The sequence below is a fragment of the Cryptotermes secundus genome, unplaced genomic scaffold (genome assembly GCF_002891405.2).
Source record: "Cryptotermes secundus unplaced genomic scaffold, Csec_1.0 scaffold1361, whole genome shotgun sequence".
NCBI classification, from domain to species: domain Eukaryota; kingdom Metazoa; phylum Arthropoda; class Insecta; order Blattodea; family Kalotermitidae; genus Cryptotermes; species Cryptotermes secundus.
Window position 1 is genome coordinate 275,691 of NW_019733337.1, and position 23,655 is coordinate 299,345.

At 47.3% G+C, this 23,655-nt stretch overlaps 1 protein-coding gene across 2 annotated transcripts in view; it reads right to left on the reverse strand.

Annotated features, from left to right (window-relative positions):
• LOC111868100 (cytokine-inducible SH2-containing protein) overlaps window positions 1–23,655 on the reverse strand; it is a 78,932-nt gene that overhangs the window by 7,823 nt on the left and 47,454 nt on the right. Inside the window, exon 1 of one of the 2 annotated variants that reach the window (XM_023858487.2) lies at window positions 17,493–17,816. The exons of the other annotated variant lie outside the window; for it this stretch is intronic. The gene's annotated coding sequence lies outside the window, so the exon portion shown is untranslated. Of the gene's footprint in view, window positions 1–17,492; window positions 17,817–23,655 lie in introns of those variants that run through there. 2 annotated transcript variants of the gene reach the window in all.

The window sequence follows — 23,655 nt, forward strand, 5'->3', positions numbered from 1 at the left end:
CGCGACTGGGCCTCACAAGTATGTACATAGACAAGGCTAGAGACTCAGCTCCCCTGCAAAGTAATAGACCTCTGTAAATATTTATCAGCTGACGATGCGCTTGTGGGTGCTTCAGGGAAATCGAGAACTTCCAAGAACATGCGATTATATATATAGTTGACGTTACCTCTGCGCCTGACACAAAGCAACTCGCGTCGTCCGTGGCAAGCGCAGAGGTACCACGCACTGGTCACTTCCCGGGATATTACAGGCCACGGCCACTTCCTTTCAGCTGAAATCGTTAAATAATGGAAGAAAATATAAACTGTTATTTACTCATTTGGAGGCACTATGGTCCAATCCTGAAGGTCGCGGGTTACATTCCCGATGATGCCTTCAATTGACCTAATCCTCCCAGCCGCACTATGGCCCTGGGGTCGACTCGGCCTCTAACATAAATGAACACCAGGAATCTTCCTGGAGGTAAAGGGTGGCCGGCCGGAGCGTAAGGCTGACAACCCCACCGCCGTCTGTGAGCCGATTGTCTAGAGAAAATGTGGGAACCTCGACGTCTCACACCCCTATGAGCCCACACGGCCTGTCACAGGGATAGCTTTCCCTTTTTTTAATCTTACTCCTTTATTTTGTATGGGTGCGAAATTTTGTCACGCTGAAGGAAGAACAGAAAAATAAAACTGTCCAATGAGGAGCTTTATAATGTGCACTCTTCAGCCAGTAGTATTACTAATACAATGAGAGTGGCGGGGCACATAGCATGGATGGCGGCGAGCACTCAGTAGGATGTGGGGATAATACTAAGATGGATATTAAGAAAATACAGTGTCAGTGTGTGGACAGTAGTGGGCTCTTGTGAACACGGTGATGAACCTTATGGGGCTACTTCACTAGTCTTGTCGAGAGGGGCCGTGCTTCAGTTTGCATGTGTTGTCCTCCTGGCTTACAGAACCTGCATATTGCGGACTGACTTGAGCCATTTTTCCTCTGATGGCCGACGCAAGAGTAGGCTAGCGCGTGCGACGAATGCCATTGTCTTATCTAGAGCGTCACGTGATAAATCCAAGGTCGCAGTTCCCGAGTTCGATGCCCAGATGACGGCCCACATTCTTTATGTGCTGAAATATACATGCGGTTCCTCACACAGCACGAAGAGTGGCCCCCTCCTCTAGATGTCTCGCCCATTCAGTCCTCCCAGATTAACATGCTAATACCATTTCAGTTCGTAGTTACGTTGTCTCCACCCCACAAATGCTGTAGCCTCTTTTACAGAGGATAATGCGACCGGAGAGTGAAGCTGACTACTTTTTTCTATCTATTGCCGATGCTGAGCATGCGTACAGTCTCACGTTCATTTCTCAATACGCCTTCATGGCGCTGTGCTTAATTACACGCTGGCATATTTATATGGTTTCGCCCTCTCTCCACTAGCTGTGGTAGCTCAGTTCGTATAGCGACTGGCTAAGGGCTGGACGATAGAGGGGTTGCAGTTCAAGTCCCGGTGGGGGCAAGAATTTTCTCTTCTCCACGTCGTTCAAACCGGCTCTGGGTTCCACCCAGCCTCATATACAATGGGTACCGGGGGTAAAGCGTAAGGGGCGTGAAGCTGACCACTCACCTCCAACTAGTACCAAGGTCAACAATACGTGGATCTATATATCTACTCCCCCTTCATCTTCATGGCGCAGTGCTTAATTAGTTAAGCATAGGGACAACTTCACCTTTTGGCTTGCCTCTCTCCACACAGCACTGAACATTAACACGCAGCAGAAGGCACTTCTCAAGACGTACTTGCATTGCAAATAAGCATTTACTTCAAGTGGAAGGTTACATTAGCGGTACGCACTCTGCGGTGGCGTTCCTTGTCTACGGGACTACCCATGCAAACAAGTCGCACTTCAGCACATGGCTCTAACAGCCGTGGCTACCGTACATATTGGCAAGAGCACAGTAAAGCTATCCCTGTAACAGGCCGTAGAGGCCCATAGGGTTGTGAGACGTCGAGACGCCCACATTTTCTCGACAATCGGCTCACAGATGGCGGTGATGCGCCGCACGCCCTTTACCCTCCAGGAAGATCCCTGATATTCATTTCTGTTAGAAGCTGAGTCGACCCCAGGGCCATTGTGCGGCTGGAAGAATTAGGTCAATTGAAAAAATCTAATGGTCTCATTGGGAATCGAACCGTCTCGTAATTGCAGCTGGTCCTCGTTATACAGCCCCGGCAAGAAGAGCACATGAAATACCGCTTTCAACAGTTACATCACTGTTGCGTGTTAAACAGCCGTTACCTAGCAACGGCTATTTTTGTTGCTCCACCGTTCTTGGTATGAGCAAATATGCGACAATATAAAATGATGATACTTCCCTTCGAATTTTCAGTGGGCCTTTACCAGTAATTACCATATTGTTCCGGTACACAGTATTAATCCTTAAGAGAGACGCGTAACAGTGGCGTAACGCTTTGATGTGGAGACAATCAGCCGAAGTACACGGCATGCATCCTGATTCCTGTCCCCTCACGGCTATTTCTGTGCAGAAAGACGGAAAGAAATTTCACAGAAAATAGAAACCGCTGTCCACCCACGACATTTCCTTTCATTTCTGTCTGCTTCAGAGAAGCCTTGATACCGCAACCTTCAGGTGAACGGGACATTCCACAGCTTGCTGATGGTGTCCGCCGCTTCCTGGACGTCCAGAAATGAGCCCATGTCAGCGCTCATGACAACTGGTTCATGCATTTTACCTTCTGCTTGGCTTTATACTCATTCTCACATATTTATACAATTCCACGAAAACGTTCCTTTCATCCTGTTGCGGGACTGGAACCGGGTGTGAGTACAGGTTCTTGGTTCTGCGGTCACTATGATCAGTAAAATCTTTTGGATGTGACGCCGTGCAGTCCGGTATTTCACCTAAATACACTGAAGATGAAGATAGTATGCTCCTCCGACATGTAGTTGTTTTGAGGCCCTATGTCATAAGCCGGAGGGTAGCGGGTTCCTTCCTCGATGAGGTCACATCTAAGCCTTCCAGCCGCACTACAGCCCTGGAGTCGACTCACACTCTAACAAGAGGCTCACACGAACATTAAGCGAGCGCTCGCGTATTCGTAGAATACAGTATTATTTCTTTTATTGCTACTGGGGTGGAACTAAGTCCCTTGTACTGCGGCCACTTCTGGCCTATTGTACCAGCCCCAGATGATAGGTGAAGGTGATTGTGGAGCAATTGGTGGAATGAAGATTGGCAGGGGAAACCGAAGTACTCTGAGAAAGCCTGCCCCAGCGCCAATTTGTCCATCACAAATCCCACTTGACCAGACCCGGGATCGAACCCGGGCCGACGCGGTGGGAAGCCAGCGACTAACCGCTTGAGCTATGGCGCGGCCTAGAATGCAGTAAGCTCATTCCCCAACGCGGATGCAAGTTAATTTAAATAACTGTACTCGTTAGGGCCTGAGGCTATACGAAAAGTTTCTGTACTCCAGCTTCTTCGTCCTCCTCCTGGTTTACCCCCTCCCCTTCACCGCGATGCCTGAATGTCTTGCCACATGAATTGTAGGCGCTTGTTTCAGATATTCAAAGCAGCTCTAAGACATCGCAAAAGTGACCTGACAGGTATTCAAACGCATTCCGTTTCTAGTATATTCAAGGAGACATGACACAACCGCAGCTCCTCAGTCTGTACGGCGGCGCTACTGGGTTTCAGTATTTGGCGCTCGAGTTCCCGGGTTTACTGACAGCCGATATAAAATTACTGTTCGGTGGGCGCCCTAAATGATGAGGTGGAGTCATGGAAAAATCATGGAACTGGTAAGATGACATGGTCTTGGTCGAGGTTCGCACCAACGACTTCCAGTACAAAGTACGTTGGTACAATATTATTTTTGTCAGGTTCTCACAACAGCGACTGTTTCCCTAAACAGCATTAACCGGTTGGGCTTTGTAGCGGAGACGTGATGTTTCCTGTGAGGTACGAACCTAATTTTTATATATAATTTCGATCAATTTTGGGCTTCAAAAGAATAGTGAACAAATAAATAAGAACATGGAAATTCTTCAATCTGACGTGATGACAGAGGACATGCAGCACACTCCGCCAAATGAAACCATGCAGTGAAAACGTGAATGAATGTGGATTAGTTGTTACCTGATGAAATTTCGCATGTATGAATCATTATTTCCTGTTAGGACTACCGTGCTTTGTAATACTGAACCTCACTGAATGTTGAGCATTGATATACATATTCACGAGGAGAGGCCTATTTGTCTCGGTAATGTTTATACGCGTGGAATTATATAAGCCCTATGAATAAACACTTCCAAATACAAATAATACGTTGTATTTAATGATATCAAAAACTTTGACTGTTCCTGGCATCAACAGACATTTGTAAACGCCGTATCCGCTCAATCTGAAACATCCATCTGACCATCTGTGGTTTTCAAATACATTGCCACGTATTTTTCTCTTTTCAGCCGTATCAAAATGGAACGGATTTACAACATCAGTCACTGCCTCCATCATCAGGGAATGATGCCGAAATCCGTTTCATCTTGACGCGAATACCTGCTCGAGGTATCTTCATTGCAAGAGGACTACCTTCTGTGATGTGACGCCGTGAAATCTTGTAGAAATTAGGCCACATTTCGGCGGAACGTATAGTCTGGAACTTCGGGTCTCTAAGAATGGGCCAAGCAAGCAACTCGGCGTACTGTTCGACTCTAAAGACAGAGGCAGCATATTTATCCGAAACGACAGTAGACCTCCCCCAGCCCACACGGAGTCACATAGAGGATGTGCTCCATCTACCACGGGAAGGAAGGTGCGCCACTGTCGATGACGCTGACTGTTGCATCATCATTATAGAATATTTTCAAGGCGTCCGGCATCCATAGGCCAGTGGGAAATTGTGATATGTTCGCGTGGGATCTTTCTCCGGCAAGGTTGCCTTCACACGTTATGACGCACTCATCAGTCACTCTCACGTCACGTTATAAATAGGCACGCATCTCTTTGCGAGCCTTCCAAAACGACGCGAAGCGGCTTCCAGCCTTTTGGATTATACGACCCACTTCTCCGTAAGGCTCGAGTCAGCGACCCACTGACAGAAACAGCGTGAGCGCTGTTGCCAAATCTGCTTAAGTCACGATCTTTCTTTCAATTTGACTTGAGGTCCAGTCACCGAAGCTGGCAGCAACACTGTATACTGTCGATCGGTAGAACAAACGTGAATTGGACAGGATGCGAAGCGGAGTCTGTATAGCAACGGGTTCGATGCCCCGCACTACAATATTTCTCTCTTCTCCACAGCGTCCAGACCGGTTATGGGGCCCATCCAGCCTCCTGTTCTATGGGTGCCGAGGGCAAAGACGGAGACACGCGAAGCTGACAACTTCCCGCCATTGAGTGCCGCGGTCAAGAATTGTGGAGCTATACCTCCACTCACCCGTGTCATGGCACACTACTTCACTAATTAACGGCTTTACCTTCTTACATATTATAGGATGTGAAACGAAGCGGTCCTCGTTTGATTTAAAGTAGCCCCTATCCTGTTAAGGGCACGCGGTAGCATAGTTGGTTGAGGCACTATGCTACAAGGTGAGAGATCGCATGTTCGATACCCGATGGAGTCACTGGATTTTTATATTAACCTGATCTTTCCAGCCGCAATATGGCCCTGGGGTCGACTCAGCCTCTAACAGAAATGAGTACCAGGCTTCTTCCTGAGGGTAAAGGGCGGCTGGCGCGTGAGGCTGACAACCTCACCGCCATCTGTGAGCGGATTATCAAGGAAAGTGCGGAAGAACTGACGTCCAAAACCCCATGGGGCCTCCACGGTGTCACAGGGATAGTTTCACCTTATCCTACTTTTTGCCTGCAGGGACCAGGAAAAACCTAAGAACCCTCAGAGTATCCGGTCTGAGGGCAGAGATTTGAACCCGGTACATCCCGAATAGGAGGCAGAAACGCTGTCCATTTCGCCGGGACGGGCCTCACAAGCCGTCGGAACCGTAATTAGCTTGTGCACCGCCCGTGTATAGGCCGGTCCCTTGCGTACTCCAGTAGATGAAATTAATCGCATTTGTTTGCGATGTATTGCAGAAGTGCGCTGGGACGGCATTTGTTGCTGCCAACACTGCCGTTGTGCATGAGACTGTGGCACAGGATCACATAAATGTATCGACATTTGTCACGTTCAGTTAACCCTTTAAAAGCCCAATGGTTGCTATATGTACCACCTGCTTTAACATATTAAAAACTATGCATTCTGCCCGCACAGTGTATTTGTGAGTCCAGTAAGGGGCAAGTGGCGGGCTGTTGTGAACACGGTAATGAACTTTCCGATTTGAGCGACTATAAGCTTCTGCAGGACTTCGCCTCGTGCGAGGTCTCGGTTTCTCACGGCTGTTACTATGAAGATGTGACCCCATTAAGTCTGGCAGATTGTCAGCGCTGCGCCACGTCCCTGAAACTGAACACTTGTCCGTATGCTTCTGCCAAGGTCAGTGCATTGGAAGCACGAAACGGAGGTTCCGTGCATACTGTTATGTACTCACAGGAATCCGACGCGCAGCGCACTGCAGTATCGACAGACACAGTGTGGCCGTTCAGAAACATGCATTCCCGTCTCTCTAACACTGCCAAGATTAAAATATACAAAACAACAATTAATGAGGAATTCAGAATTACGCTCCTGGCCAAATATTAGGCCGATCAAATCAAGGATATAATGGGAATGCATGTAGCATATATGGAACATAAGTGCATACGAAGTTTTGGTAGGGAAACCTGAAGGAAAGAAACACTACGGAAGCGTAAACAGAGATGGGTGGATAATATTAATAAAAGAAATGAGTAGTGAGGTTATGGACTGGATTCATCTGGCTCAGAACTGGGGGACTATTGGCACAATGCTATGTAAACGGTAATGAACCATTAAAATGCGGGCATTTTCTCGAGTAAAAGGTAATGAACGTGTATGGGGGGAGTGGATGTATACACCCACATTCTTTTGACCACGGCACTAGATGGAGGTGAGTGGTTAGCTTCACGCCCCGTCTGCTTTACCAACGGTACTCATTGGATAGGAGGGTGGGTGAATCTCAGAGCCGATCTGGACGACGTGGAGAAGTGAAAATTGATTCTACCAGGAATCGAACTCCGACCCCTTGGTCGTCCAGCCCGTAGTCAGTCGCTATACCGACTGCGCTAAAGCCGTACAAATGAATGGAATTCGTAACTATCGGCAGAGCCCGCTTCTGGCCGCTACTCCACTTCGCGAACAGTCTGTGTTACTGGGAACGCAATGTTGTACCAAGCTTTCGTTCCTGGAATACGGTTTTAGTAGACTGTACATACAACAGGTTGTTCACTGCGTGGAGACGGAATTTTGTGGCGAGGCAGTCAAGTTCTCTGTCTCCNCTCCCCCCCCCCCACCTCTTTTTACCTGTTCAGATGTTTCCACTGCGCGTCTTGTTTGGCTGCCTTCTGCTGTGATTCTTAAGAAGAGTGAAAACACATTTCTCGCTTCTCAGTAACAGTAACATATTTACAGCACTCGGCAACTCATCTGTACCGTAAGCAGTCCCTGTAAGTTGCCTCGAATCTCTAGTAGCTCGACAGTCCCCGTAAGTTCCCTCGAATCTCTAGTAGCTCGACAGTCCCTGTAAGTTGCCTCGAATCTCTAGTAGCTCCACAGTCCCTGTAAGTTGCCTCGAATCTCTAGTAGCTCGACAGTCCCTGTAAGTTGCCTCGAATCTCTAGTAGCTCGACAGTCCCTGTAAGTTGCCTCGAATCTCTAGTAGCTCGACAGTCCCTGTAAGTTGCCTCGAATCTCTAGTATCAGTTGCAGACTCCGTATTTCATTAAGTAAATTCGGAACTTCTGACATGGCGACATATTTTATCCAAGCGGTACCGGGGACTCTGCCCCGGGGATAAAACGGCCGGGACGTGAAGCTGACCACTCATCTCCAACTAGTGCAGAGGTCAAGAAAACCTGTGTCTATACATGTCTTCATGGCGTAGTGCTTAGTTAGTTAGTTAGTTAACCCTTACAAATTCCGAACTTTCAATGTAGCAGTTCTTGTTATATTAGCAGCAGCCGTCAGCCGTAACACGAATGTTATGTGAACGGTCCTTATTGCATTTACAAATTTAAGAATATATTATACAGAACTATGGTATTGGAAGCAGTTACCAGACAATGACTGGGGACGGCACAGCAGACTAAGAAGACTCGGTGACGGTCTGAAGTGTTCCATAATTCCAATTACTAACCCAAATACCGTCTGTAGTCACACTAATACATATGACAACATTAAAACGAAATTTTGAGAAATACTGCGGGGAAGGCCCAGTGGAAGGTTGTTGTGAACATGGCGATGAACATGTCGGATATATAAAAGCCAGGAAATTCAGTGGTCAGCTGAGCGACTATAAGTCACGCACGGTCTGCACACAATGCGGTAGTTACGCCGTTATGTTACCTCGTTACCCGGCGCTACGTTTCTGGGGGGGGGGGGAGAATTTCCGACTGTTTTGTGCCACTGGACACGAGACATAAAAGTGAGGGGAAACCGTCCAGATAAATAAATCACCAGGATTTTTACAGATAACCTTCGCCGAAACATTTCCTCTAACAGCCCCGCTCAATGAATATTGCTACATGTGTATCATTTTAAGACTTGATGTATGTATAAATATAGCTCTTTGCGTATCTTCTGAAGTTATGAGGTCAGGTATTTATAACGTCGTTTTTAACACTTCCCGTTTAATTTCAACGGGTGTCATACCAGTCTTAGATAAATAATTCGCTGGTCTTAACAGCCGATCGCAGTGGCCACGCAATCTAAGGCATGAACTGGGTTCGAATCCCACTCGAGGCATGGATGTCTATGTGCGTTTATTCTGTGTGCAGGTAGCGGCGTTGCGACGGGCTGATCCCCCGCCCAACAAGTCCTACTGACTGTGTACTGATCAAGAAACTGAGAAAGCGGGCAAGGCCCAACAAAGGGCTGAGAAGCCCTACATAGATAGTCTTTTAATGAGGAGGCATGTTGCAAGAGGACTATATACAATTCCATAAAAATCTTATGTCGGGAATTATTATTATTATTATTATTATTATGGTTCCACAGCCCTTTGTTGGGCCTTGCCCACTATTTTCCGTTTCTTGATCTCGTACACAGTCGGTAGGACTCCTTGGGCGGGGGATCGCTACCTACACAGAATAAACGCACACAGACATCCATGCCTCGAGTAGGGTTCGAACCCACGATCCCAGTGTTTGAGCGGGTGAAGATAGTTCATGCCCTAGACCGCGCAGCCACTGTGCTGATGTCGGGGAAGGGTTCGAAAATAAATTTCGAGAAATTCTGTTAGTACAAAGGGGCCTGCGTAGTGGGGAGTTGACAGCAACAGGATTTGGAAATGCGTGTGGACGCCGTAAGAAGTGAGCAGCGAAGTACAGTAAACCAAAGTACATTTCCGGGGTAACGTTCAAAGAGAACGCGTTGTGCAGAGTTAGCCAAACTGCCGTTCTCAAAAAAGGATACATACATTCCTACGTTCGCCGTGGCCCTTTCACGGGGTGACAGGATAAAATGTCCTTTCTTCACGTCGCCAGAGAAATGTTCTTATTATGTTGCGTTCTATTCATCTGTCCATGCGCCATGTCCTGTCTGAAACCAGCTGACCAGGCTGTCAAACCTTGAGTAGGCGACCTTACGGAAGATGGCTGATACCCACTGTATGTAGAGACCTTGAGTAGGCGACCTTACGGAAGATGGCCCATACCCACTGTATTTAGAAACCTTGAGCAGGCGACCTTACGGAAGATGGCCCATCCCCACTGTATGTAGAGACCTTGAGCAGGCGACCTTACGGAAGATGGCCGATACCCACTGTATGTAGAGACCTTGAGTAGGCGACCTTACGGAAGATGGCCCATACCCACTGTATTTAGAAACCTTGAGTAGGCGACCTTACGGAAGATGGCCCATACCCATTGTATGTAGAGACCTTGAGGAAGCGACCTTACGGAAGATGGCCGATACCCACTGCATGTAGAGAGAATCTGGTAACTTTCTACTGCCGCCAAAAATTGATGACGCAACCAACAAAATATTCTAGACATAATTAAGACGTCTTACATGATTAACACTCCCAGAGATACTGATCAAGTGACAGCATTATCCCCGAAACATTAGTCGGTCTTTATAGCTTGTGTTTGTTACGTGATCAAACCTCGGTCCCTGGACAGCACACTGCAGCTATATAAATACCTGAGACCAGGCTTTGTTCAAAACCCAGTAATTCTTAGTATTTTTACACCTTCGTTTACAGTGTACAGTTTACATTTAGTTCAATAACTACCGTAACAGGATGCCGGACAATACTTTGTTCTTTCCGGAGGACAAACTCATATCGCCTGTCATAATATTCCGTAATTCCGAACCGTCAACCAATTTTACATGTACGACTTATTTTTATGGGGGCACGCGGTAGCTTAGTTGGTTGAGGCACTATGCTACAAGGCGGAAATGTCGCGGGTTCGAGCCCCGATGAGTTCACTGGATTTCTTTTTTCAATTTACCTAATCCTTCCAGCCGCACTGTGCCCCTGGGGATAAAGGGCGGCCGGCGCGTAAGGCTGACAACCTTACCGCCATCTGTGAGCCGATTGTCTAGAAAATGTGGGAGCCTCGAAGTCTCACAACCCTACGGGCCTTCACGGCCTGTTACAGGGATAGCTTTACGTTTACCTTTTACGATACTTTTATACCGGCAATACGTGGTTACTTCTCCCCTCCCCCTTCTCCCGTGTGTGCAGTCATGATCGTTTTTTCGTGTTTTTACATCGCGAAATTCGGGCGTGGCTCAAATTTCGTTTCCACGGCTCTCGATGCCGGCGCCTGAACCAGATCCCGCCTTTCCGCGGGTGCACCGTTGCCTGAAGGCAGGCCCGACTTGCCCGTTTCGCTCTCCAGAAGTCGCGCGCTCGACACCAGGTCTCTGCTCAGAGCGCTGGATTTCGCAGGCTCATTTAATTTCTTTTCATTTATCTTGTGTGGAGCCGGGACAGCTACAGGCCCGGCGTCTGGGGTTCAATTCCCGGCAGGAGGGAAGAGGTTTTCTCTTCTCCACAGCGTCCAGACTGGCTCTTGAAGCCCACCCGGATTCCTATCCAAAGGCTACAGTCCCGGGGGTAAAGCGGCCGGGGTGTGAAGCTGACCACTCACCACGTAGTGCCGAGATGAAGAATGGTGCAGCCACACCTCCATTCCCCCCATACGTGTTCATAGCGCAATGCTTAATTAATTAAGCACAAGGAGAAATGTGCCTTTGCTAAATGTGATATAATGCTATTGTCATTTGTCATTGGGCACACTACAGTGTAACGTCATTATAACCTGCTTCTAATGCGCTTACTAGTTCCAATGTTGGCATTAAAAATTGAATTTCCAACATGTTCCGCAACATGACAGCCTGGTGATCGCTAGTCTGGATACTGACGGCGTCGTAAAATAACCCCCCCCCCAAAAAAAAGAAATTCGCCCAGTAAAACGGTCAACTGGGCAAGTAGAACAGTGAAGCAGGTGAAACGAGACTACAGCCGGATTTTAGGCTAACACGCAATACAGCAATCGCCCCACTTACAAATACTCGGAAAACGAAACAGCTGTTAAGCAACGGTGATAATAATATCTGGTTAAAAACAGTACCGAGGTTCCTCTAAACGTAATGTGACGGGCCTGGCCGCATTTGCTTGCTTCATTCAGTGGGTCACGAACGCGCCGCAGCCGTTTTCCAGCTAAACTAAGGAGGTCGCGCCTCAAGTGCAGCCAACTGCTGGGAGCCAACTTCTGAACGGGCCCTGTTGCAACACTTCTTTACGCTCCCCCTCCCCCTTTAAATTTGGGGCACTTTAACGCGCACTTCATTCCCTACAAAGTTAACAGACGTGGGATATACAGTAAGCATTATTAAATGAAACCTTATGTAATTAAAAAAAAAATATGTAATTTATGGGGAGGGGGGGCTAGAATGGCATCCAAGCACTCTTCCGCAACACTTTCATCTCGGGTCAACAGTTGTGGCTACCGTATACACTGGCAAGAGTACAGGGGTTTCGTGTTCTCTATTGGGTCGGCGGGTAAAATGTAAGGCAGAGTTGTCTCTGTGCCTAATTACGCAAGCACTATGCCTTCATAACGTATGGAGGAGTGGAGGTATAGCTCCACCATTCTTGGCTAGTAGTCAGCTTCACGCCCCGATCGCTTTACTCCGGTGAAACAGCCCCAGTATCCGTTGGATATGAGGCAGAGGGCCCCAGAGCCGGTCTGGACGCTGTGAAGTAAAGACAAGTCTCTTACCCCCTGCACGGAATCAAACCGCGGCCGTCCAGCGCGTAACCCGTCGCTATACCGACTCCAGTATTTGCGCGGTATACAACCGAATTCAGCAGGAAGTCACGCACAAACACACGCACGCCTGTTACATTAAATTAAACGAAACTGACTGAACTGTGTAGGGCACAGGAAGTCAAGTCGGTGCGGACACAATCTAGTGACGAAGCACTGTGCTGCAAGCAGGGTAAGTGGGAACGTTTGGATTCGTCTGTTGCAGCTACTGCAAGGGCCCCTCCACAGCAATTCCAGCACGTATCTTACCTTTTACAGCACAGTGGTAACTATATAAGCCACATGTTCTAACATTCTGACACTCTGCATTCTGCATACAGAGTGTATCTGTGTGTTCCGTATGGTTCTCACAATAAACAGCGACTGTTTCCATAAACAGCATTAACCGGTTGGGGTTTGTAGCGGAGACGTAATGTTTCCTGTGAGGTACGGACTGAACACACTAAAACTCTGCATTCTGCCCAGACAGTGTGTTTGTGAGTTCCGTATGGTTCTCACAATAAACAGCGACTGTTTCCATAAACAGCATTAACCGGTTGGGGTTTGTAGCGGAGACGTAATGTTTCCTGTGAGGTACGGACTGAACACACTAAAACTCTGCATTCTGCCCAGACAGTGTGTTTGTGAGTTCCGTATGGTTCTCACAATAAACAGCGACTGTTTCCCTAAACAGCATTAACCGGTTGGGCTTTGTAGCGGAGACGTAATGTTTCCTATGAGATACGAACTGAACATACTAAAACTCTGCATTCTGCCCACAGAGTGTATCTGTGTGTTCCGCATGGTTCTCACAATAAACAGCGACTGTTTCCCTAAAGAGCATTAACCGGTTGGGCTCTGTAGCGGAGACGTAATGTTTCCTGTGAGGTACGGACTGAACATACTAAAACTCTGCATTCTGCCCACAGAGTGTGTCTGTGTGTTCCGTATGGTTCTCACAGTAAACAGCGACTGTTTCCCTAAACAGCATTAACCGGTTGGGCTTTGTAGTGGAGATGCAGTCCATTCTCTCTTCGTTAAATAACTTGGTGTTTAAATATTATTTAAATATACTTCAGGCTTCAAAGAGTTAACATAACGTCCCTGTAGTAAAGCCATGTAGGCCGCTAGGATTATTCCGGGGGAAGGGGGCGCAGTCACACACTTTTGTTTAAGCGGCTTAAAAGTATTTTTACTCATCGTCCTAAAATGTTCAAGGTAGATTTCTCATTTTTTTTTAGTAATGTTTTACTTTAATCTTTTTTTCCCCCCCTCCAAATATTCAGGGGTGGTGGTATACGACCGGCTTGCCCCCGCCCGCCGAGGACCCTGATAATGTCGCTATAACATACGAGTACTGTATGCCTGACACGAACTGACGGTGGCATTTAGGGAGGAGCGGGTTGCATCTGAAGTTGCTCCAAGTCTGTTCTACGCGCTTAAGCAGGTTTCGGTTACACACGGTTGCTGATATCACACACTTGATTTCGCCGTTGAGTGTCTGTTACTAACATGGCACATCCTCATGAACCCCCCCCCATCAGATTTCTTCCCAAATTCTTGTCTTATTTATATTTCCTACAGTCATTTAATGCATGGAGTTTTCCCGTCACAGTACCCAGGTTTCTACGAAACCCAAAGGTTCGTAGCGTGTGCTCATACGAGCTCTCTAACCTGAGCCACCTGGATCTAATCAAAACCTGTTTTTGCCAAGATAGATCTCATTATCGTCACGGTATCTACATTACGCCCCTCCTCCCAGTACTCTTCAAGTTTTAAAATTAAAATTGTGTATGCGTGCTACATGTCCCGACCATCCCGTGCTTCCTGATCTGATTACTTGAGCACCAGCCCTAACTGAAATAAAACCTAAATTAAAGAAGTAAATGAAACGACCTAACCTAACCTGTTACGTTGTTGGATTTGGGGTTCTCACGACGGTGACTATGACGGATACGATATTCTGGGATATGACGCCGTGTAGTTCGGAGATGGCCCGGCGTTTCGGAGGAACATACAGTCTCGATCTCTAAGGTCCCAGAGTAAAATCCAAGAAACCAGCGGAAGCAGGCAGCAAACGCTGATTGTCTTTATTCTTCGACGCTGAATGTGCTGGTAATATGTTCATCCGAAACGTCGGCCGGTCTCCGAGCTACACGTCGTTACAACCCAGAAAACCTTTTCGTTGCCTGAGAACCATAAATATGAGCTTCGCTACAACAGGATTTGTCGCTGCAACATCTTGCGATCTGCAGGCGCGTGACAACTGGTCACTGCTGTGTCTCCCTCGGTAATATAGCTTGTGCCTATCCCACGTCCTTTTCATCTGTGTGTGGGCGGGACACCATGCTCTTGCACCGATAGCTGAACTTTACTGAACACAATAGACCTGCTGATTACAGGATATTCAGCTCAGAGTCTACATTTGGTAGCGACAAAGAACACTTGCACGATTGCGTGGGTAGTACATGTTCTGCTAGCATTTTGAAATGTATTTTTCTTAGATCATAAATTGTAACCTAACTAACTCCATGGAGCTGTGCACTTCTTGAGAAGCTTGCTTGTCCCTCAGCCATTCAAGAATTCCCCAACATTTTTGGAACTGGAAGGTTCATTACCGTGTTCATTAGAAATAGCCACTGGTGCCTATGTTGAGCCAGATCAAGCCATCCTCTCTAACCTATTTTAATATTATCCTCCGAACTAAAATTGTAACCCATCAGAATTGTTGATGTCATTGCCGTGATCAAACTTGTACATTTATTGAAAGTGCTCAACCCTTAGAAGCTAAAAGTTCACTTTATTCAGTTCCTACCTCACAGAAAACACGCTGCTGTTAACGCCGTTTACTGAAATTGTCAATTTTTTGGTCAGTGCTCAGACATTTTATGGCAAGGAGGAGCCGGGGCAGCGCAGTCGGTATAGCGACTGGTTACAGTCTCGACGGCCGTAGGATCGCAGTTTGAGTCCCGGTAGAGGCAAGATTTTTCTCCTACCCACGTCGTCCAAACCGGCTCTGAGGACCACCTTGCCTCCTACCCAACGATTACCAGGGGCTCTTTCCCCGGGGATAATGCGGCCGGGGCTTGAATCTGACCACTCATCTGCAGCTAGTGCCGAGGTCAAGAAAACGTGGATCTATATATCCACTCCCCCATACGTCTTTATGGCGTAGTGCTTAATTAGTTAAGCACAGGGACAACTTTACTCTGCAATAAGCGTAACGAGCCCTGTAACAAGACTCGATCACGTGTCCTGGCAATACTTAGAACTGCGTGTGTAACTCGCACTCTCGAGATAAGCAAAGTTCCCAGAATGAAGGAAAATTGATTTAAGAGCGTTTCAGGAAAAGATAAGTGACGTGTAGCTGCTTTCAGGAATACCCTGAGATACTCCAAAACTGCACCGTTCGCGTTGGCCGCGCGGAAGGCGGACTTCTGAATCATTCTGTACGCTGTTGCGACATGTTTGTATGATTATATTCGTGCATACCACATACGCCTTCCTTCTCGTACATGATATACCACGATTTAAATCGAAACAATAAAAAATTACTTCCAAGACATGATCAAGATAATCGTAGGTTTAAATCACGCGTAATCTGTTTTTTTTTTGCACATTCGCTAAGTAACAAAAAATGTGTCATTAACAGTCTATAACTTTGTGACGATGGTATATTAATACAGTTACTGTGTTTCTGGAAATTCTATAGGATTAGCTCTGTCGATTGGGCCGAACTAGGTAGGTTCAACCTGAAGACGGAGGCAGAATCCAGTCTCCGAAACGTTGCGTTTTATAACATGACGATGGATAATGTCCAGAAACACTTAGAACAAAGTGCGGACGCATGCCAGTTCAGTTCAATATCGGACAGCAGCAGCCACCTTTCCATTTAGACTTCCATGCGGGAGCGTTAACTCGCGAAATATTTACCGGAGCGAAAAGTGTTTCGAAAAAAAGTTACAGATCTGAGGTTCTCACGGCGGTGACTATGAAGAAAGCAGTCTTCTGGGATGTGGCACCCTGTAGACGTGGTGTTAACCGGGGTTTCGGAGGAACGTATCGCCTCCATCTTCAGGGTGGAAGGAAAAATAAGATATCCGCAAGCGAAGAGACCGTGAGAACGGGTACAATAAGACAGCGACGCCAGAGCTATGACACTAAACGTGCATTTCGTAACCACTAAATATATCCTCCGCTCCTCTAACACTGCATGTGCGGATTCAGAATACCTTCATGTAGCGTGTATTTCGGTTCTGTTTCGTAACAACAATACCACGTTCCGCGACGCAACAATAACTTCCTGCACAACAATGCACTGATGAATAAATTGGTTACTTAATTTAAAAACACGGCATATTTCCACCGATATGATAATGAATATCGCTTACAAATAAAACATACATGCTAATTAACCGCTGTATTATTAAGTGTCCTTGTTGCGAACTGGGTAAATTTCCTAAGAAAATTCTCTCGATATTTATTCTTAAGGCCCCAAAATAATGCCTCATATCTGGGTTAATACAGTGATATATGTGAGAACATAATTACTTTTCACAGATTTTAAATACTGGACTTGCATCAGAATAATATGGAGATGAAATTTTTATTAAAAGCAGATGATTGTGGGTTTCTTGTGAAGTTAGATGCGCTTGTATCTGCAATATTGACTGTCCTTGTGTACGACTGAAGTAGCAATAGAATGACGCGAAGCACTAAAACAGTTTGATGCTAGTGGATATTCCATTCTGTTTCTTAATATCTTGTCGCTGTAGTTTCGACGGATGTTGGGGGTGGGGGTGGGTTTATGTTTTCGGTCTTCTTGACGTGTGATCAACGGATGTGGCCAATTAGTGTCTCTGTTCGTATAATCACCAATTAATCGTAGCGGAGACGGTTACTGGAACAATTTCACTGTTAAACAGGATGCGTAAATGAAGACTAACAGATATCTCTCTGAGAAGGGAAGCCGAGTTTATTGTCCGTACAAAAATGTCTGCGTCTGGACCTGGCAACCTATCGCTTTTCTCGGAATTCACGGTTTCGGCTTTTCCTACCGTGACGGCTGTACTGACAATATTCGTACTTACATTTCAGTAAATCTCACGAAGCAGCAGCAGTAATCTCAAACCACATCACTTCACGTCACTTACACAGCACACAGGTTTGTTAAATTACGTAGAACACTATATTACTGACGGAAAATTCTCCCAAACTCACAACTATTCACTGTCATTGAAATATCATCTTATTCCGGAAACGGGGGAGGCCATCAACACATGATGAGTGTATACAGCAAAACGTTTAAGACTGATTAGTCGCGTTATCACTTCCGTAGTTCACCAAGTAGCCCCCCTGCGCTCTGAAACGACCTTCTGCCTCCGACCCAAAAGCGGTACTGCCTGCCAGTTGGAGTCCATTCTTCGTATTGCCAGCCAGCCAGCTGTGAGTTGGAGTGAAGTGCTGTGGTGGGGAGGTGTGACAGAGACGGAGCACCAAGCCAAATGAATGCACTGCCAGGAGTCGTGACGGGGAAAGCTTGCGCACGCATCCACAGAACGTGGAAATTGTTAGACCGGAATTTCGTAAGAAAATACACGAATTAGATATTTTATATGCTGGATTTGAGGTGCCCTTATTAGGTGGGTCCCTTGTCACCACGGCACGGCGCGTCCTCAGGATCTTTATATACCGGTATTATTTGGAAGAAATTCAGTCTTTAGCGAGTCTCGGAAGCAAGGATCACTGTCCTGGCGAGGGCCAGCAGCAGTTTATCAGTCAGTCTTTATGGGGGCGAAAGGAAAAACAACCAGATATGAGATAATGTTATCATTCGTGTATTTAATCCCGGACTGCTGGGCAGAAGTCAGTTTGCATCCGGAAGGTCCTGTGACCGGCCAACTCGATCAAGGTTTCCTGTGAGATTCCTCGGTCTTACAGCAAATGCTGAGTTGGCAGCCAAATTCGACGGTGCACTGCTTGCTTCACAATGATAAGCTGACAAATTCGCCATAATGCAGCCTTTCCAGTGCTAAAACCAGATTTGACTCTAATGCAGCCCTTCCAACGTTGATATCAAAATAAGTTCTGATCATACGCAGCAAAGCCTCTGATCAACATCTCTCCTCTGCTTATAACAAAGCCCGTTTTCTAATTCCCATAACTTCTTTACTTCCCATGCTTTAACCTCTCTCAAACTCCCGGCACGAGAAGAACGTGAGGGCACTCCCTGTTTCTGTCCCCTTAAAATGTAACCCCCCACCATCCCCCCCCTCACTCGCTCTTCAGGTTTCAAACGGTTAACACTGGCTAAATAATGGTAAGAATTGCACTTAGAACCTTGCTCCTTGCTTGTTTAGCACACGATATATGTCCCTGAAGACTGCGGCAGTACGTTCCTACGAAACGTCAGTAAACTTCTACCCGTCTACACGGCATTACAAACCGAAGACAGTATTTGACACAATGACCGCCGTGGGTACATTTTGAAACTGAAGCTGGAACTCCGAATTCCCTTCCGAAGCAGTGGCTACAGGAAGTTGAGGGAGATTTTACAGCCCTTTTGCAAGTTGCGCTTTTCTCGGAACTTAGGAGACCTGCCCTGGAGTATAAATACTTACACAGAACCCACAGACAGGGTGTGCAGGAAAAGGGCACACGTGTAGCAGGTAAAACTTCTCGTCGAAATGTGCAAGTAGCTCACGTTATGTGGACTAGAGTCCAGGAAGTTGCTTTGTTACTGTCGGCAATAGATGCTACGGCCGCCTTTACCCCTACCGATATAGCGTTTGTACATTCTCGGAACCTGTCACTCGCTGGGACCAAGCTTACGATAGCGCGTGTTCCCGATATGCACAAATATTTGGGGGCGTGTGCCCCAGTATTCCAGATATTTGATTTGAGAAACAGACGTTTCGCTTCAGGCTGCTGTGCCCCCTCTGGGCACACTTGTCGGCCGATGTCACTAATGCTGTGACACTTCTGTGTGTGCTCGGGACAGACAGGCCAGCTGGTCTGTTATGTGTGCTGTAGCAACCAGGCGGGTTAGCGTAGCGGTAACCCTCTAGATTCGTATTCGGGAGGTGCTCTGTTCGAATATCGGCCTCGACACTAGAATATCCTGACCGACGGCTTTCATGGTTTTCCTCAGTCCCTTCGTGCTGCTTCAATTAGGCTCCCGTTCGACGTCATGCAGTCAGGTTAGAGGGAATGACATCCGACGCGAGAACACAAACACGAAGAATGGAACAGGTTATTGGGGATAACGCTATAGACTTTTGTTCGGGAGGTGTTCGCTTCAAATCTCGGTCCAGACACCGGCTACTGTGATATGATTTACGTGGACGAGGTTGCATCTGGATTAGCTTACAATCGGTTCGTTCCGAATCCTTTCCAATTCATCTCTCATCCGACGCTATGTCGTCTCGACGCTGAGAGCGTCGTTAATTAACCCCCCCCCCTCCCAACAGACACAGAAGTTTTCATAATCGCGGTGAATGCAAACACAAACACGCAGAGGCTATATCCGCTATGGCGCTGTAATTACTAATTAGTTTCGTTACACAAACAGCCAATTGCATTCTGGGAATGCCGTGTGCATTGTGATCCAGTTGCGGGCAGAAAGCGACTTCGCTTTGTGCGCTGCCGGCGGCATAACTGGCAGGCAATTATTTGTTTGGTGCGGGCCCCGCTCAGTTCCTGTTGCGGCGTGCCTTACCAATAATTACTGTGTCCACTCAGCAGGAAGTGGAGCTGTGCGCACGTAATGAGCGAGCGGAACTTCCGGTGCAGACGGACGCCGACCGGGGGTGAAGATAACGGCCGCGTAGGGCTGCGCTTAAAACTACGCACCACGCCATCGAGATGTATTGGGGAGTGGATGAACAGATCCACGTATTCATCACCTCGGCACTGGTTGGAGGTCAGTGGTCAGCTTCACGTCCCGGCCGCTTTACCCCAGGGAAAGCACTGCGTGTGATATTTTGTCATATGGCGTGACGTCCCTCTGTATTTCGCCATGAAGACGTATAGGGAATGTAGGTATAGCTCCAGGTATTCCTAACTTCGGTACTAGACGAAGATCAGTGGTCAGCTTCATGCCCAGCCCTCACTATCCCCGAGAAAACAGGAGGACGAGAGAGTAGCCCCTTGAGGCATCTAAACGCTGTGGTGAAAAGAAAATATTGCGTCCCTGACGGGACTCGAACACCGATTCTTCGCTGTTCCAGTCCACTGTACTGACCGAGCTGTGCCAGCTGTCTGTCAGTTGTATGTCTGTCCGTATGGGGACACGCGGTAGCGTACCTGGCTGAGACACTATGCTACAACCTGGAAGGTCCCGGGTTCGAGTCCCAATTAGGTCATTATCTTTTTCAGTTAACCTAATCCTTCCAGCCGCACTATGGCCCTGGGGTTGACTCAACCTCTAACAGAAATGAGTATCAGGAATCTTCCTGGGGGTATGGGGCGGTCGCCGAGTAAGGCTGACAACCTCACCGCCATCTGTGAGCCGACGTCTCACAACCCTATGGGCCTCCACGGCCTGTTTCAGGGACAGCTTTACATTTACTTTGTGTATGTCTGTCCGCATACAATTCCTGCAGCCGTTAGAAGATTCCGTTGGGGTGGACTCACATCAGGGCAGTTAGCGACAGTCGTTACAAACAGGAAATAAAGCAAGAGCTCTCTAAAATATTTTCGAGCGAATGGAGGAGCAGCTCGGAGCTGATGCTTGACTGCGAGTAGCTGCAACACGTGTGTGCACGGTTCGCAGAAGCTGTTTATGTCACGACGAGAAATGCCGCCGACTTGAGGCAGCGATCCAGGAACCGGCTTGTGCGCAAGTGTGAGGGGCATGGGGCATTCAGTTCAATGAAATTGCTTCGCCATTGCATTCACAGAAACAGTAAACACACTACTGACTTTTAGAGGCCATGTTTTATATATATATGGTTGGTTATTTTTATGCGGGTTTGAACGCTGTGCCTAAATGACAGCGGGACAAGGTCGCGAGCGGCCAGTTGCGATTTGTACGTAGCTAGCCGCTGTTAGGAAGAAAGGTACAGTTGTCACTGCGTTTAAGTCATGGGGGAGCCCTAGCTAGCCGCTGTTAGGAAGAAAGGTACAGTTGTCCCTGTGTTTAATTCATGGGGGAGACCTAGCTAGCCGCTGTTAGGAAGAAAGGTACAGTTGTCCCTGTGTTTAATTCATGGGGGAGACCTAGCTAGCCGCTGTTAGGAAGAAAGGTACAGTGGTCCCTGTGTTTAATTCATGGGGGAGACCTAGCTAGCCGCTGTTAGGAAGAAAGGTACAGTTGTCCCTGTGTTTAATTCATGGGGGAGACCTAGCTAGCCGCTGTTACGAAGAAAGGTACAGTGGCCCTGTGTTTAATTCATGGGGGAGTCCACCATTCTTGGCCTCCACACTAGACAATGCTCAGTGGTAAGCTTCACGCCCCGGCCGCTTTACCTCCGGTACCCATTAGATAGGAGCAGATAGAGCTGCACTCGACTTTGTGGAGTAAAGAAAAATTTCTTGCTCCTACCGGGAATCGAACCCCGGCCGTCCGACCCACAGCACATCGCTGAGCTAACCCGACTTCAGAATATTTGAGATGGAAAAAGAATTTTAAACAAGAAGTTCTGAGAAATACTAATCACCTACTTTCATTTAATGCGATACGGACCGCATAGAAAAAGCCGCCTCCAACCATTCTTGATTGTCGCGGGAACGTCTTTACTGACTTGTTATTACCTAGCAACGATATGGGGATACACATACAGACACACAGACCGATGGGAGGGATGTATGAAGTACGCCGTTGAGATGGGTACAGGTGCCATGACATAGATACCGAGGTTGATTAAGATTGGTGAAGGCATTCAAAAGTTAATGGAGGAAGGGTTTCACAGACAGCAAGGATTTCGCTTCAGCCTGCTTCAGGAAAAGTGGCTAAAAATGCATCTTCTATGTTCTGGTATTAATATTTAATATATTTTCTACTTTGTTTCAGTTTTGTTTTTTCTCTTAATATCCACGGAACGGGGGCGGTTAAAACCAATCAGCACGGTTTCCCGTCACTATATAACTCCATTCAGCCCATCACAGTGGCCGGCCGCAACGCCTGAGGCATGAACCGTCTTCGCCCGCTCGAACACTGCGATCGTGGGTTCGAATCCCACACAAGGCATGGATGTCTGTGTGCGTTTATTCTGTGATTGTGTAGGTAGCGGCCTTGCGAGGAGCTGATCCCCCGTCCAAGGGTTCCTACCTACTGTGTATAGGATTCAGAAACTGAAAAGCGGCCAAGGTCCAACGAAGGGCTGTGGAGCCGTGTAATGGTGTAACTGCAACCATGCAAAGCCAATTAGACAGTTTCGGTAAGCGCGTATGTAATGCTGATTGTGCAACATGGCCTTGAAATGCTTTCCCAATAGGACGCGCTGGATGCGTTATCTGTAACGAGAATTCATTGTACAACAGATTTCCCTGGTGAAGATACAAATGTCATTTCGTTTTTCTCCGCATCTACCACTGCATCCTGGTCTCGTTCCAAGGAACTGGGGGTCGAGTGTATGAGGCGTTTTTTGCCAGCAGTGAGCCGGGACAGCTCAATTGGTACACCGACCGAGGAGTCTGCGTTCGATTCCGGTAGTGGCAAAGAGATTTTTCTTAAGACTCCTGTCTGCAGTGTCGTCCGTTGAAAGCCAGTGCGGCAGTATATCCCAGAACATAACCGCAAACCGCACGAGAGATCCTTCTTGTCTCTGTAACATCCAGACCGGCTCTGGGACCCATCCAGCCTCCTATACAAAGGGTACAAAAAGGCCTTTTCCTCAGGGATAAAGAGGGAGAGGCGTGAAGCTGACCATTCACCTCCATCTAGTGCCGAGGTTAAGAATTGTGGAGTTATACCTACGTTCCCCTATACGCCTTCATGGCGTGGTGTTTAATTAACGAAGCCCAAAATGTACCTGTGTTTCGGGGGGAATGTACTGCCTCCATCTTCAGGTCGAAAGGTAAGCCCTGCAAACATGCAGCTGTATTTGACTGATTTGGTTGTGTGATTGCTTGGTTTACTTTCTGATCCTGAAGATGGCGACAGTACGTTGCTCCAGTAAATCAGCCAGAACGGTGCTGTAAACAGAAGCTCGGTGTTGCAACAATGCTCTGTGTGAGATAACCTCGTGAGCAGACTATGGTGCAATTTCTGGCGTCTGACATGCTGAGTGTCACAGTGACTGAGTTATCTGC